Source organism: Hypanus sabinus, chromosome 7 (assembly GCF_030144855.1).
Source record: "Hypanus sabinus isolate sHypSab1 chromosome 7, sHypSab1.hap1, whole genome shotgun sequence".
NCBI classification, from domain to species: Eukaryota; Metazoa; Chordata; class Chondrichthyes; order Myliobatiformes; family Dasyatidae; genus Hypanus; species Hypanus sabinus.
This window is the reverse complement of record NC_082712.1, coordinates 137,386,064-137,402,204: the sequence shown is the minus strand read 5'-3', so window position 1 is coordinate 137,402,204 and position 16,141 is coordinate 137,386,064. Positions and strand designations below refer to the sequence as shown.

The 16,141-nt window shown below is 38.5% G+C and overlaps 1 protein-coding gene across 2 annotated transcripts in view; it reads right to left on the bottom strand.

The window, feature by feature from the left end:
* LOC132397246 (uncharacterized) overlaps nucleotides 1-16,141 on the bottom strand; it is a 57,001-nt gene that overhangs the window by 32,184 nt on the left and 8,676 nt on the right. Inside the window, exon 2 of one of the 2 annotated variants that reach the window (XM_059975725.1) lies at nucleotides 7,727-8,370. The exons of the other annotated variant lie outside the window; for it this stretch is intronic. The gene's annotated coding sequence lies outside the window, so the exon portion shown is untranslated. The remainder of the gene's footprint in view (nucleotides 1-7,726; nucleotides 8,371-16,141) is intronic. 2 annotated transcript variants of the gene reach the window in all.

Here is a 16,141-nt window from a genome sequence, read left to right as displayed (position 1 = left end):
ATGACCCAAAAGCAGGATCATCGGACATTGACCATTGGAACCCACAGGGGCCGGGACCCAAAACCCGACCACAGAGGAAAAGGTCTGGGTCTTGAGACCAAGGCCTCCTCTTGAAGCCCACATTTACCCTCTCGTGCAGCCTAATCCTCTCCAGGACTAAATCCATTCCAGAGACATAGGAGAGACTACAGGCAGTAGAAATCTAGATCACACAAAATGCTGGAGGAACTCAGCAGGTCAGGCAGCATCAATGGAGGAAAATGACTGTGTCCTGATGGACTCAACCTGGAACACCAATTGTTAACAGTTAATTTTCCTCCAAAGATATTGCACCTGACCCATTAAGTTCCTCCCGCCTTTTGTGTGAAAATCCATTCTTCCAGGTCTGCCCAGGAGGAAAATAGTTTCTCTCCATAGATGCTGCCTCACATGCTGAGTTGGTTCAGAATTTTGTATGTCTTGAAAAATCAATTATCTTCTAATCTAGATACAGCAATCCACTCCATGTTTTCTGGGTTTGCTCAGAAAAAAATCAAATAATGAAACTTATGGCCTCTGCATGTAGTCTCACACAAATTCTTTTTGTCATCTGCAAATTTAATTATCAGGTTTACCACATTATCATCCAGATATTGATATAAATGGAAAACAATCATGGACCCAGCACCAATCCCTGAAGTGCTCCAATACTCACACTCTTCATACGACTAGCTTTTCAATCCTGCAAACATTTTCATGAATTTTCTTTGAACCCTCTTCAGTTTCAGCATATTCTTTACAAGGAGCCCAAAACTGCTGACAATACTCCAAGTGAGGCTTCACCAGTGTTTTATAAAGTCTCAACATCACACCCTTGCTTTTATATTCTAGACCTCTTGGAATGAATACCATATCATATTTGTCTTCCTTACCACAGACTCAACCTGAAGATTATCCTTTAGGGAATCCTGCACAGGGTCTCCCAAGCCCCTCGGCAACTCAGATTTTTGTATTTTCTCTCCATTTAAGATATAGACATTCCTTTCAATTTTTCTACCAAAGTACATGACCATACACTTCCCAACACTGCATTCCATCTGCCACTTCTTTGCAGATTCTCTTAATCGACCTAAGTCCTTCTGAAGCCTCTCTATTTCCTCAAACTACCTTCCCCTCCACTTATCTTCGTATCATCTGCAAACTTTGCAACAAAGCCATCAATTCCATCATCCAAATTATTGACATAAGAATGGTCCCAACAGACCCCTGTGAAACGCCACTAGACACTGACAGCCAACCAGAAAATTCTCCCTGAATTCCCATTCTTAACCTGTAATACCATGGGATCACTGCTTGTTAAGCAGCCTCATGTATGGCTCCTTGTCAAAGACCTTCTGAAAACCTAAGGGCACAACATCAACCGGTTCTCCTTTGTCTATCCTGTTTGTTATTCCTTGAAAGAATTGCAACAGATCTGTCTAGCAAGATTTTCTCTTATGAAAAACATGCTGACTACAGCCTATTTTATGCACCTCCTATACCCCAAAACCACATTCTTAACAATTGACTCCAATATCTCCCCAACCAGAGGTCAGACTAATTGACCTATAATTTCCTTTCTTCTGCCTCTCTCTTCTTCAAGAGTGAAGTGACATTTGCAATTTTCCAGTCTTCTGGAACCATTCTAGAATCTAGTGATTCTTGAAAGATCATTACTAATGCCTCTATAATCTCTTCAGCCCACTCTCTCAGAACACTGGGGTGGATACCATCTGGCCCAGTTGACTTATCAACCTTCAGAACTTTCAGTTTCCCAAGAACCTTCTACCTAGTAATGGTAATTTCACACACTTCATGACCCATGGCACCTGGAACTTACACCATTCTCTTGGTGTCTTCCACAGTGAAGACTGATGCAAAATACTTACTCACCATTCACCATATTCTTGACTCACATTACTACCTCTCCTGCATCGATTTCCAGCAGGACAATATTCACTCTTGTCTCTCTTTTACAATTTATGTACATGAAGATACATTTTGGTATATTCTTTGATATTATTGGCTAGCATACTTTCACATTCCATCTTTACCTTATTGATTTTTTTAGTTGCCTTCTAATGCTTTTTGAAACCTTCTCAAACCTCTAATCCCACTAAATTTTGCTTTAACATACCCACTCTTTGGCTTTTGTGTTGGTTTTGACTTCACTTTTTAGCCATGGTTGTGTCATCCTGCCTTTTGAAAACTCCTTCCTCTTTGGAAGTAAACATCCTGTGCCTCCGAATTGCTTCCAGAAATTCCAGCCATTTCTGCTCTGCCATCATCTCTGCCAGTCAATTCTGGCCAACTCCTTTCTCAAGCCTCTGTCATTCCTTTACTCCACTGAAATACTGATACATCTGACTTTAGCTTCTTCTCAAATTTCAGGGTGAATTTGATCATATTATGATCACTTGCTGCTAAGTGTTCTTTTTCCTTAAGCTCTCTAATCGGTTTTGGGCATTGCTGAACACCCAATCTAGAACAGTCAATGCCCAAGTGGGCTCAACCACAAACTGCTCTAAAACACCATCTCATAGGCATTCTAGAAATTCCCCACTCTTGGAATCCTGCACCAACCTGATTTTTCTTTTTCAATCTTTTTATTAAATTTCAAATTAATAGACATATCAATATTGATAACAGTACATAGAGATCAGGATTACATTAATAACAGTTAACATGAGGGGGACGTCATGTGATGAGGTAGGATCGAGACGCTGGAACCCAGATCTCCCATAAAAAATCAGTAAATTAATGTTTAAGTGAAGAAAAGTTAGTTAATACTTTCTAAAAGTTACTTATAAACTACTCCAGATTGTTTTAAGTTATGCCTTATAAACAGAAGATGAAGAAAACTACTACCATGAAGACAATGCAAGTTGGAACAGAATCAAGGCCCACCTCTGCCAAAGAACCATGGGCTCAGGTACATTATACCACCGGCGATACAGAACAGGAAACTGCGGCAACATCGACCATTTCTAAAGAAAAAGACCAACGAGAACTGCGCAAACGTGAAGGAAGGAGCATGCGCAAACGAGAACAACCTGAACTACAAATCCCAGTTACGACTGAAACCGAAAGTGAAAGTGAATCTGAGAGAGAGTCAGATTCTCTGGAAAAATCAGATGAAGATGGAGGTAAAAGTTCTTCTGGAAACATAGAAAAGACTTTGATACAAATAATGTGTAAATTAGGCGCATTAAAAGTAATCAAAAAAATGATAAATGTGGAGATTATGTTTCAGAAAATGACAAAGACAGGAAAAAATGGAAAAGAGAATTATAGATTTGGAAACTACAATGGAAGACATGGTTGAAAGAATGAATAAAATGGAAGATGATATTACTGCCTGGACATCAGAAAGAAAACAAATGTTGGAAAAAGTTGATAAGCTTGAAAATTTTAGTAGACAAAATAATATTAAAATTGTTGTACTTAAAGAAGATATAGAAAGAGAAGATCCAATAAATTTTTTTTTCAAAAATGGATTCCTGAAAAATTGGAAATGGAAGGAGCAACTCTAATTGAAATTGAAAGGGCTCATAGAGCCTTAAGACCTCAAGCTGACCAAAATCACGATCAATTTTGATAAAATGCTTAAGATACCAAGACAAAGAAAAGATCCTGAAGGCAGCTGCCCAATGTGCCAAAAAGAGAAAGGGGCCATTGACGTTAGCAGGGAAGGCAGTTCTTTTCTATCCTGATATAAGTTATAACCTTTTGAAGAGAAAGAAGGAATTTAACCCAGCGAAAAGAGTTTTATGGGAAAAGGGTTATAAATTTATAATGCGTCATCCAGCAACACTGATAATTTTTTTGGAGGAGGGAAAAAGAAGATATTTTACCGATTATCCAGAAGCGGAGGAGTTCGCACAAAAACTTCCAAATACTCTCTAATTACACATAGAGATTTCCAAGTGTAATGGATTAAAGATGAAGACAGAGACAGTGAATGGAAGTGATGGACATTTAAGGATGATACAGGGGAGAAAAGCAAAATTTCAGATATACTAATTGAGAATAGTATTTTTTTTCTTCTTATATATATATACTTTTTTATGTTGCGGGGGGGCTGGAGAGCTTTGGATTGATTACTACGGGATTCACGTGTGTAATCATGGCGATCGCCATGACCCGTACAATAGAGGGGAGTAATGTTGTGTTCTTTTTTTTCACAACATTAGTAGGGGGATATTTTGTTTTTTTCTTTACACTCTATTTTTTTTCTATCTTTCTGCCTGGATGATCGGTGGGGACACACATAGCAACATGGAGAATTTTACAAAGATTTCCCAAGATACCACGAAAGTTGAAAGATTAGGTATTATTATAGATTGGAGTAACATAATTGAAAATAATGACTAATTTACTGAATTTTTAAAGTTTTAATTTTAATGGGCTTAATGGACTGGTGAAAAGAAAAAGAATTTTAACATACATTAAAAATATGAAAATAGATATATCTTTTTTACAAGAAACACACTTAACGGAGATAGAACATCAGAAATTAAAAAGAGACTGGGTTGGAAATGTTATTGCAGTTTCATTTAATTCAAAGGTGAGAGGAGTTGCAGTTTTGGTTAATAAAAATTTACCAATTAAAATACAAAATGTATTAATTGATTCGGTGGGGAGATATGTAATTATACATTGTAAAATTTTTCAGAATTATGGACTCTTATGAATATTTATGCACCAAGCGAAAATGATGTAAAATTTATACAAGAGGTCTTTTTTGAATTTGGCTGACGCACATGACAAAATATTAATAGGTGGAGATTTTAACTTTTGTTTAGATCCAGTTTTAGATAGATCAACAAAGGTTGTCACAAAATTAAAAGTAGCAAAATTAACTCTATCATTGAGTAAAGACTTAAATTTGATTGATATATGGAGAATTAACCCAAAAGAAAGAGATTATTCATTTTATTCAAATAGACATAAAACATATTCAAGGATAGACTTTTTCTTATTATCAATGAATATGCAAGATAGAGTGAAAAACATGGAATATAAAGCGAGAATATTATCAGATCATTCTCCTTTGATAATGACAATGATAATGATAGATAAAGAGGAATCGATTTATAGATGGAAATTTTATTCAATGTTACTAAAACGTCAAGATTTTTGTGATTTTATGAAAAAGCAGATTCAGTTTTTTTTAGATACAAATTCACATTCAGTTGATGATAAATTTATATTGTGGGAAGCAATGAAGGCATATTTAAGAGGTCAGATAATAAGTTATACTTTTAAAATTAAGAAGGAATATATGACAGAAATAGAAACAGAGATTACAAAATTAGAAAAAGAATCTCATATATGACAGAAGAAAAACGAAGACAACTTATTAATAAGAAGTTACAATATAATACACTTCAGACATATCGAACAGAAAAAGCAATTATGAGAGCTAAACAGAGATATTATGAACTAGCTGAAAGATCACATAAGGTCCTTGCATGGCAGATAAAAACAGACCAGACTTCTAAAACAATAAATGTAATTCGAACAAGAGTAAATAAAATTATTATAAACCTTTAGAAATTAATGAAGCTTTCAAGAATTTTTATTCTGAATTGTATAAATCAGAATCACAAAATGATAATGTCAAGATAGAAAGGTTTTTATCACAGATAACTCTTCCAAAATCAAATACGGAAGAACAGGAGGGATAAGTCAAGACAAAAATGGGAAAGTGACTTGAATATTAAAATTGAAGAAACAAATTGGTCAAATACTATCAAATTTCTTGATAGTATGACAAATACAATAAATGTCCGGTTAAGATTAGTGCAATATAATTTTTTACATCAATTATATATTGCACCACAAAAAATAAATAAATTAAATCCAAATTTATCTGATCAGTGTTTCCGATGTAACCAAGAAATTGGTACTTTTTTACATTCTACTTGGTCTTGTTCTAAAATTCAACCTTTTTGGACAAATTTAGAGTTTTATTGAAACAAATTATTGGAACACAACTTCCAAATAATCCAATATTATTTTTATTAGGCGAAATTGAAGGGATAAAATCGAAACCCAAATTGAATAAATATCAGAAAGAATTTATAAAAATTGCACTGGCAGTAGCCAAAAAGGCTATTGCAGTTACTTGGAAATCGGATGCATATTTAAGTATAGATCATTGAAAGAATGAAATTTCCAGCTGTATTCCACTTGAAAAAATTACTTATAACTTAAGAGATAAATATGAAACATTTTTGAAAATTTGGTGCCCTTATTTACAAAAGACAGGATTAAATATATAGGCGCTCTGAGGATAAAATAATTGGTTATTTGGGGAAAGAAATAAATATATATACTAAAGTTATTAGGAACTACGTGGAGCATGTGGGGATCTTCCGATATCCAGGCACTCTTTCCTTCTTTCTTTCTTTCTTTCTTTCTTTCTTTCTTTCTTTCTTTCTTTTTTTTTCTATAGGGATGTTAGGGGGAAGGGGCTAAGGGGATGGGGGAAGGGTATTTTTTTTCTTTCTGTAATCATCAGAAAACTTAATAAAAATGTTTAAAAAATAACAGTTAACATGTAAAAACACATATTTCAAATTGCAAATGAAGTTTAGCCTCCCAATCTGTTAGTGATTGACCATGAAAAAGATATTTATAAAAAGAGAGGGGAAAAAAACCCTAAACTAAGAAATACTAAACTAAAAGAAAACAAAGAATGGGCTGCCATGTTTCATGGGTTAAAATTATAATTTGTTGTTAACAGTGCTCCTCTATATGCGAACAAAAAAAACACAAAAAAAGGATTCAGAAAGGGTCATCTTACATCATATGAAATTATTGAATAAATGGCTTCCAATTTCTTCAAATTTAACCAAAGGGTCCATAGTACTGCTCTTAATTTTTGCCTAATTTAGACATTTTATCATTTGGGAAAACCATTGAAATGGGATTGTGGGGGGGGGGGGGGGGTTGGAATCTTTCCATTTAAGTAAAATGGATCTTCTGGCTATTAATGTCACAATTCCAATTAAATGACAAGCTGATGGGGATAAGTGACTGGAGTCTATCACAGGTAGTCCAAAAATTGCCATAACCGGATTAGGTTGTAAATCAACAAGCAGAACTACTGAAATAATATCAAAAATATCTTTCCAATATTCTCCTAGAAGAGGAAAAGAAGGAAGCTACTAAATTCTAAATTTGTGTATATTTACAAAATACAATTAAGTTGGTCAGTAAAACTACTGAAAATCTTTTCATTGTACTTTTGTCAGTTAAATAAAGGTTCACGTGAATTAACATATCACAGATTTTTGTTTTTATTGCATTTTGGAAAATATCCCAACTTTTCTGGAAATGGGATTTGTAAAAAAAATAAAGGAAAAGGAAGAAAACTTTAATATAAAACAGACATAAGCCAAAATAAAGCTTCCAAAACAGCAGCCCAAGAGCAAGACTTCATGAACTTAAAATGTCTGAATCTATTAACTAATGAACCCGGTATATAGAGACATAAAAAATCACGGAAAATTAATTAAACAACCAAGCTCAAACAATGTTCTTCAAGAAATTGTTTTGCATCTTCGACTGATTTAAACCATTTAAATGATTTACTGGGTAGGACCACTCTTAAGCGGGCGGGGAACAGCAAAGTCAGTTGAAGATTCCTTTGATAAAATTCCGACATCGCTACTTTAAAACGCAATCTTTCTTGCATTACCTCAGGACAATAATCTTCAACCAAACAAAATTTAAGATTTTGATGCTCCTTTACGACGAGAAAATCGAAGTAAGTGCTCCTTGGTGCTCACATATTGAAATTAGAGAATTACATGACACAGTTTTAATTCTTACGATAGTTTTGCTTTCAACGATCTATGCGCGCAATCCATACCGGAGGGGAGTTAAGGACTTCGGGACCAAAAACTTCCATTAAGAATTGAGAAAAAAATTCAGTAAGGTTCCCACTCTCGATGTCTTCACTGAGTCCTATTATTCGCATATTATGTCTGCGACTCTCCAAATCAATAATCTTGGCTTTATACTGTTCCAAAGTACAAATAGTTGAATTTAATTTCTTTTCAAAAGAATCCAGTCTGGAATCTCTCTGTTTCCCCAGCTTCAATGAGCTCAGAAATTTGCCGTTGTTGTTTTTCTTTCTCTTTTTCAAGTGCTTTCATTTTACCTTTGATTTCCTTCAACAATACTTCCAATCCAGCGAATCTTTTGTCAAGATTTTCATCCAATATTTCGTCCAATAAATTTGAAATATCTTGTAAAGTAAGTTGAGGCTGCATAGGCTGATCTTCTTTCTTCCCGGTTCCATTACTGGCTTCCTTGCCTTTGTCTAATGCCTTTCTTGTTCTGGAACACATTTCCATCGATTAAACTTCAGAATTCAAGCATATAAAGTTGTTAAAGACCTTTTGATATATATAATAAAAGGGAGATTAGGAAATTGAAAAATGACCGGAGCAGAGCCAAAAATGTGCCCTACTCCATCTAGCATCACCAAGAGAGTCATCCTGATTTTCCTAATCTACGTGTACATTGAAATCCCCCATGACTATCGTAACATTGTCTTTTTGGCATGCTTTTTCTATCTCCTGTTGTAATCTGTAGACCACATCCTTACCACTGTTTGGGGTTTTGTATACAACTCCCATCATGGTATTTTTACCCTTGCAGTTCCTTAGCTCTATCCGCAATGATTCAACATCTTCTGACCTTATGATGCCTCTTTCTAATGATTTGATTTCATTTTTTACCATGAGAGCCACCTCCTCTGCCTTCCTGCCTGTCCCTTCCATACAATGTTTATCTATGGACGTTAAGCTCCCAGATTTAATTTTCTTTTAACTATGATTCAGTGATGCATTATACAACATTATACATGCCAATCCGTAACAGTGCTATAAGTCCACCTACATTATCCATATACAGTGCTCATTCAAATATAACACCTTCAGCCCTGTATTTGCACTTTTCAATTATGTCCACCTTTTACATTGCAGCTCATCCTGTTGACTGCAATTTTGCCCTATCATCATCCTCTCCTTGCTTGGAGTCTCACTGCACATTGCCTTTGTTTACAAACCAACTAGCTTATCTTCAGCACTATCAATCCAGTTCTCACACCCACCCCCCCCCCCCCCGCCAAATTAGTTTAAATCCACCCGAACAATTCTGGCCAAGCAGCCTGCAAGGATACTTGCCTTGGGTTCAGGTGCATCCACCCCTTTTGTACCTTCCCCAGAAGAGATCCCAATGATTCATAAATCTGAACCCTTGCCCCTTGTGCCAGTTTCCCAGTCATGCATTCACCTGCTAAATCATCTAATTATTACCCTCACTGGCATGTGGCACAGGTGCCAATCCAGAGATTACTACCCTGGAGGTCCCATTTCTCAACTTTCTACCCAGGTCCCTAAAATCCCTCTTCAGGACCTCCTCTATTTAAGTCATGGGTACCAATATGTACCAAGTCTGACTGCTCACCCTCGACCCTGAGAATGCCATGGACCTGATCTGAGACATCTCTGATCCTAGCACCAGGGAGGCAGCATACCATCTGGATGTCTCTATTGTGCCCACAGAACCTCTTCTCTGTTCCTCTGACTATGAAATATCCCATCACTACTGCACTCCTCTTCACCTCTCTGATCTTTTGAACCACAACACCAGACTCAGTGACAGAGACCTGATCACTGTGGCTCCCTCTGGTGGGTTGTCCCCCTCAATAATATAGTTGTATACTCATTGAGGAGAATGGCCACAGGTGTAGACTGCACTGACTGTGCACTTCCCCTTCTTCTCCTGAGAGTCACCCAGTTACCTGTCTCCTGCAATCTAGGGGTAAATACATCCCTGTAACTCCTGTTCATCATCTCATTCTCCCATATGCATCAAAGGTAATCGAGCTGCGGCTCCAGTTTCTGAATACGTTCGTTCGCTTAGGAGCCACAACTCAGTGCACCTGCTGCTGATATGTTTATCTAGAACACTGGAGGTCTCCCAGACTTCCCACATCCCACGCAGAGTACAAAACACCACCCCTGGAGCCATTCTCACTAAACTTCCATGTCCTAACAGATGAGGAGTGAACAAATAAGAGCAGAGAGAGATAGAGAGAGTAACTGACAAGATACTTCACCTCACCCAAGCCTGGCCCAACTCTAAAGACTGGCACACTCAAAAGAATGGCCACTTCGCCTGCATTTCATTTATTTTTATTGGCCCTTTCTAATGAATCCCTCTTGCTGATTGGTTGCTCCTCAACTCAGAGAAGCTCTCATCTCTTTCAACTCCAGGCATAGATAGCCACACACCTCAAATGGACTATTTTGGCGCTTGCTGTCCTTTTGAACTCAATATAGAAGCCCTTGGGATTCTCCTTGTCTGTCTGAGCAACTTCATTTCCTCTTATGGTCCTCCTGATTTCTCACTTATTTTTATACTTCTCAAGCACCTCGTTTGATCTTAACTGTCTATACTTGATATGCACCTCCTTCTTCTTCTTAAGCATGGCGTTAATATTCCTTGAAAACCAAGCTTCCCAAAACCTGTTATTCTTGCCTTTAATTCTAACAGGAAATGTCAAATTCTGTTCTTTCCATACTTCAAGGTTGTAGGCCTCCCACTTACCAAACATCGCTTTTGTCAGAAAAACAATACCTATCCCACCTGCCAGATCTCTTCTGATGCCAACAAATTTGACCTTCCTCTGATGTAGAATCTCAACCCAGGGACCATTGGTATCCTTCTTCATAATTATCTTGAAACTACTGGAATTATGATCATCAGATGCGATGATCTTTTGTGCCCACAACTCACTCCTTTGTCATCTGCCCTGTCTTGGTCCCGGTCAGTATGTGGAAAGTGTATATCACCTACTATCAGAATCTTTTCACAATCAGACAGGGTTGAGAGTTTCACATTCCATATAACCATATAACAATTACAGTACAGAAACAGGCCATCTTGGCCCTTCTAGTCCGTGCTGAACACTTTCTCTCACCTAGTCCCACTGGCCTGCACACAACCCATAAACCTCCATTCCTTTCTTGTCCATATACCTATCCAATTTTACTTTAAATTACAATACCGAACGTGCCTCTACCACTTCTACTGGAAGATCGTTCCACACAGCTACTACTCTCTGAGTAAAGAAGTTCCCCCTCGTATTACCCTTAAACTTTTGCCCGCTAACTCTCAACTCATGTCCTCTTGTTTGAATCTCTCCTACTCTCAAAGGAAAAAGCCTATCCACATTAACTCTATCTATCCCCCAAATAATTTTAAATACCTTTATCAAGTCCCCCCTCAACCTTCTACGCTCCAAAGAATAAAGATCTAACTTGTTCAACCTTTCCCTGTAACTTAGGTGCTGAAACACAGGTAACATTCTTGTAAATCTTCTCTGTACTCTCTCTGTTTTGTTGACATCTTTCCTATAATTCGGTGACCAGAACTGTACACAATACTCCAAATTCGGCCTTACCGATGCCTTGTACAATTTTAACATTACATCCCAACTCCTATACTCAATGCTCTGATTTATAAAGGCCAACATACCAAAAGCTTTCTTCACCACCCCTATCCACATGAGATTCTACCTTCAGGGAACTATGCACCATTATTCCTAGATCACTCTGTTCTACTGCATTCTTCAACGCCCTACCATTTACCATGTATGTCCTATTTGGATTATTCCTACCAAAATGTAGCACCTCACACTTATTAGCATTGAACTCCATCTGCCGTTGTTCAGCCCACTCTCCTAACTGGCCTAAATCTCACTGCAGGTTTTGAAAACCTACTTCATTATCCACAACGCCACCTACCTTAGTATCATCTGCATACTTACTAATCCAATTTACCACCCCATCATCCAGATCATTAATGTATATGACAAACAACATTGGACCTAGTACAGATCCCTGAGGCACACCACTTGTCACCGGCCTCCAACCTGACAAACAGTTATCCACCAAGACACACATTCATAGGAGTGAACATCACTGATAGCCTGTTCTTGTCCAAACACATTGATGCCACAATCAAGAAAGCTCACCAATGCCTCTACTTCCTCAGGATGCTAAAGAAATTTGGCATGTCCCCTTTGATCCTCACCAATATTAAATGATGCACCATATAAAGTACCTTCTCTGGATACATCATGGCTTGGTGAGGTTTTGGAAGCTCAAGTTCAAAGTATATTTATTATATACATTATACAACACTGAGATTCATCTCCTTACAAGTATTGGAGAATAAAGTTGCATTGTTTGCTGTGTAACCAAAACTATGTAACCAGCTTTATATTTACTATGTATCCAACTTATTAGCCAGAATGAAATCTCTGTATTGTCTCTGTATTATTGAACACATCAGTGCCTTGAGAATGTAGTGTTACGAACCCTGTAACTGGGTCACTTACCAGCAAAGATAGAGAGGTCCGTTGAAGTCTGATGGTACTATTTTTAACAGTATTTATTGGTAAAAATACACAAAAATATCAATGCAAACATACAGATAATATACATCGTCAATGCTAAATCTAAAAGTGCGGGTATAATAATAATCAATAAGAAATAAGCTCTATCATTGTCTAGGGGATAATGTATTGTCCGATGGAAATATAAAAGTCACTCAGTTCATTCAGTTCATACAGGCTTCAGCCTTTGGGGTCTCCTGGGTTTTCAATTGTTGGAGAGAGAGAGAGATTTTAGAAACTTGCCAGCTTTTCCTTTTTATGATGTCGATCCTTCGAAATTTCGTTGGTGTGGGTCTCTTCTTTAGCTAAGCCGTTCTTCCGTGGTAAGGCCCCAATTCCCAGGCAAGGGAAAAGGATGCACGTGAGCCCTCCACCGGCTGTCGCTATTAAACGCTGTCATGGGATTTCTAGCGTTTCTCCTGGTGCGTCTAAAGGGGTTGTTCCCCAGACCCTCTTTTATCCTTACTCACGGAGTCTCAGATGTCAATCAGGTTGGGATGATGCAATCCCTCAACCAGCCCAGTCTGGTCATTCGCTGAGGGCTTCAATGAATAGTACAGTGCTCAATACACAATTCTGTCTCTAAGAGACAATGCCCGTTATCCGTGGCTTTGTATCACTGAGGCCAGGACACACATTCCAAACCCTTGTGGATTCTGCATGTCTCGCTCTCATTTCCTGGGTCCCAGACCCGAATTAATAGCGATCTTGCAATTCTCGAAAAGGAGGGGGCTACCTTGTACCCTTCGGTCCCTCAGAGTTGTGGCACATTCGTAACAGTAGCTAACAGTGAAAGTAAGCATGTAGAGATAATGGTGGTAGACAGGATCGTGGAGTGGTGTGATGGTATGGGGACTCGTCAAGGCCAGGAAGGGGGACACGTGTCCCAGGGAGTAGACTAGAGCGAGTATGGGTTATGGAGTGGTGTGATGGTATGGGGACCAGTCAAGGCCAGGAAGGGGGACACGTGTTCCAGGGAGTAGACTAGAGCAAGTATGGGCTACTGAGCAGAAATATTGGTGGGGAATCGAGAAGCTAACGTGTTGGTGATAAGCATTGCAAGCGGATAGGGTATGCTAATGTAACTGAGATAGGAGACGGGGTATGCTAATGCAACTAAGGTAAGAAATTACTATAAAGAATACTGTGAAATAGGGCTCGGCGGGCAATTAGTGATATGTTCATTAATTGTCTCCATTTTTGTTTGCAAATAAAGGCTTAAATTTCTCGAAGAATCTTCTGCATCTCCTGGTTATTTCAAGAAACCCTGACACAAGCAGCCACAAAACAAGAAACCCTAAAAGAACCCATTAATAAAAAGACTGATGAACACGCAATGTGCAGAGAGAGAAAAAAGAAATGGTGCAAGCAATAAAAGTAGCCAAATAACATTTAGAATGAAAGCGAGTCCTCAAACACGAAGCCTGGAGCAGCTGGAGCAAGCACTCAGCCTCAGCCTCCATTCAGCACAAAGCGGCGTAAATGTCACGAAGCAGAGAACAGGTGGCTCAGTCCTCACTTCTGGTCCTGACAGCCTGCCTTTCAATCGTCCTCTTCTTCCTTCCACTGTTTTTGATGGTTGGCATTCCAACTTAAAAGTGCATTACAACCATCAACTGGACTGTTACATCAAATATTTTGGCAACAAATGCCTCGCATTTCAGTCACACTCACAATTCTATGCTCTACCCCTTTCCTTATGATGCCTGATAACAATATAAACCTACACAGAAAAACTTAAATGTGGAATCAACCAGGTACCCTGAATGTATATAACATTGGGATGATTTGACAAATCAGCAATAAACCTCTTAAAATTTTGTCCATGGAAATCAGGCTTCTCACATTCCACTGCAATATTCTAATCCCATTACTCACTTTCACAAGTAGACTGGGATACAGATACCCCACCCATCAGAGTTTCATTTGCAGTGTCCAATGTACCACCAGTTAAAAGACCATAAGACATAGGAGCATTATTAGGCCATTCAGCCCATCGAGTCCATGCTGCCATTTCATCATGGCTGATCCCGGATCCCATTCAACACCATACACCTGCCCTCTCACCATATTCCTTGATGCCCCAACCGATCAGGAATCCATTTTCTTCTTCTTTTAATATATCAATGGACTTGGCGTTCACTGTAGTTTAAAAGAACATTCCATGGATTCACCACCCTTTGACTAAAAAAAACTCCTCCTTACTTTTGTTCTAAAAGATTACCCCACAATTTTAAGGCTCAGCTCTCTACTTCTGGATACCCCCACAAGAGGACAGGGAGGGAAGCAAAAGAGGTGGGGGCATGGCATTGTTGATCAGAGATAGTGTCACGGCTGCAGAAAAGGAGGAAGACTTGGAGGGATTGTCTACAGAGTCTCTGTGGTTGGAAGTTAGAAACAGGAAGGGGTGAATAACTCTACTGGGTGTTTTTTTAAAGACCACCCAATAGTAACAAGGACATCGAGGAGCAGATAGGGAGACAGATTGTGGAAAGATGTAATAATAACAGGGTTATCATGGTGGGAGATTTAAATTTCCCAAATATCAATTGGCATGTCACTAGAGCGAGGGGTTTAGATGGGGTGCAGTTTCTTAGGTGTGCTCAGGACGGTTCTTGACACAATATATACAAGAGGAGCGGCTGTATTTGAGCCTGGTCACGTGTTAGATCTCTCAGTGGGAGAGCATTTTGGAGATAGTGATCACAATTCTATCTCCTTTACCAAAGCATTGGAGAGGGATAGGAACAGACAAGTTAGGAAAACATTTAATTGGAGTAAAGGGAAAGATGATGCTATCAGGTAGGAACTTGGATGTTCTCAGGGTTATGTATAGAAGAAATGTGGCAAATGTTCAGGAGATATTTGCATGGAGTTCTTCACAGGTACATTCCAATGAGACAGGGAAAGGATGGTAGGGTACAGGAATCGTGGTGTACAAAGGCTGTTGTAAATCTAGTCAAGAATAAAAGAAGAGCTTATGAAATGTTCAAAAACTAGGTAATGATAGAGGTCTAGAAAATTAAAAGACTAGCAGGAAGGAGTTTAAGAATGAAATTAGGAGAGCCAGAAGGGGCCATGAGTGGGCCTTGGTGGACAGGATGAAGGAAAACCCCAAGGCATTCTACAAAAACGTGACGAGCAGAAGGATAAGATGTGAGAGAATATATCCAATCAAGTGTGACAGTGAAAAGTGTGTATGGAACCGGAGGAGATAGCAGAGGTACTTAATGAGTACTTTGCTTCACTATTCACTACGGAAAAGGATTTTGGTGATTGTAGGGATGACTTGCAGCAGATTGAAAAACTTGAGCATGTAGATATTAAGAAAGAGGATGTGCTGGAGTGTTTGGAAAGCATCAAGTTGTATAAGTCACTGGGACCGGACGAGATGTAACCCAGGCTACTGTGGGAGGCGAGGGAGGAGATTCCTGAACCTCTGGCAATGATCTTTGCATTATCAATGGGGACAGGAGAGGTTCCGGAGGATGGAGGGTTGCCGATGTTATTCCATTATTCAAGAAGGGGAGTAGAGATAGCCCAGGAAATTACAGACCAGTAAGTCTCACTTCAGTGATTGGTAAGTTGATGGAGAAGATCCTGAGAGGCAGAATTTATGAACATTTGGAGAGGCATAAT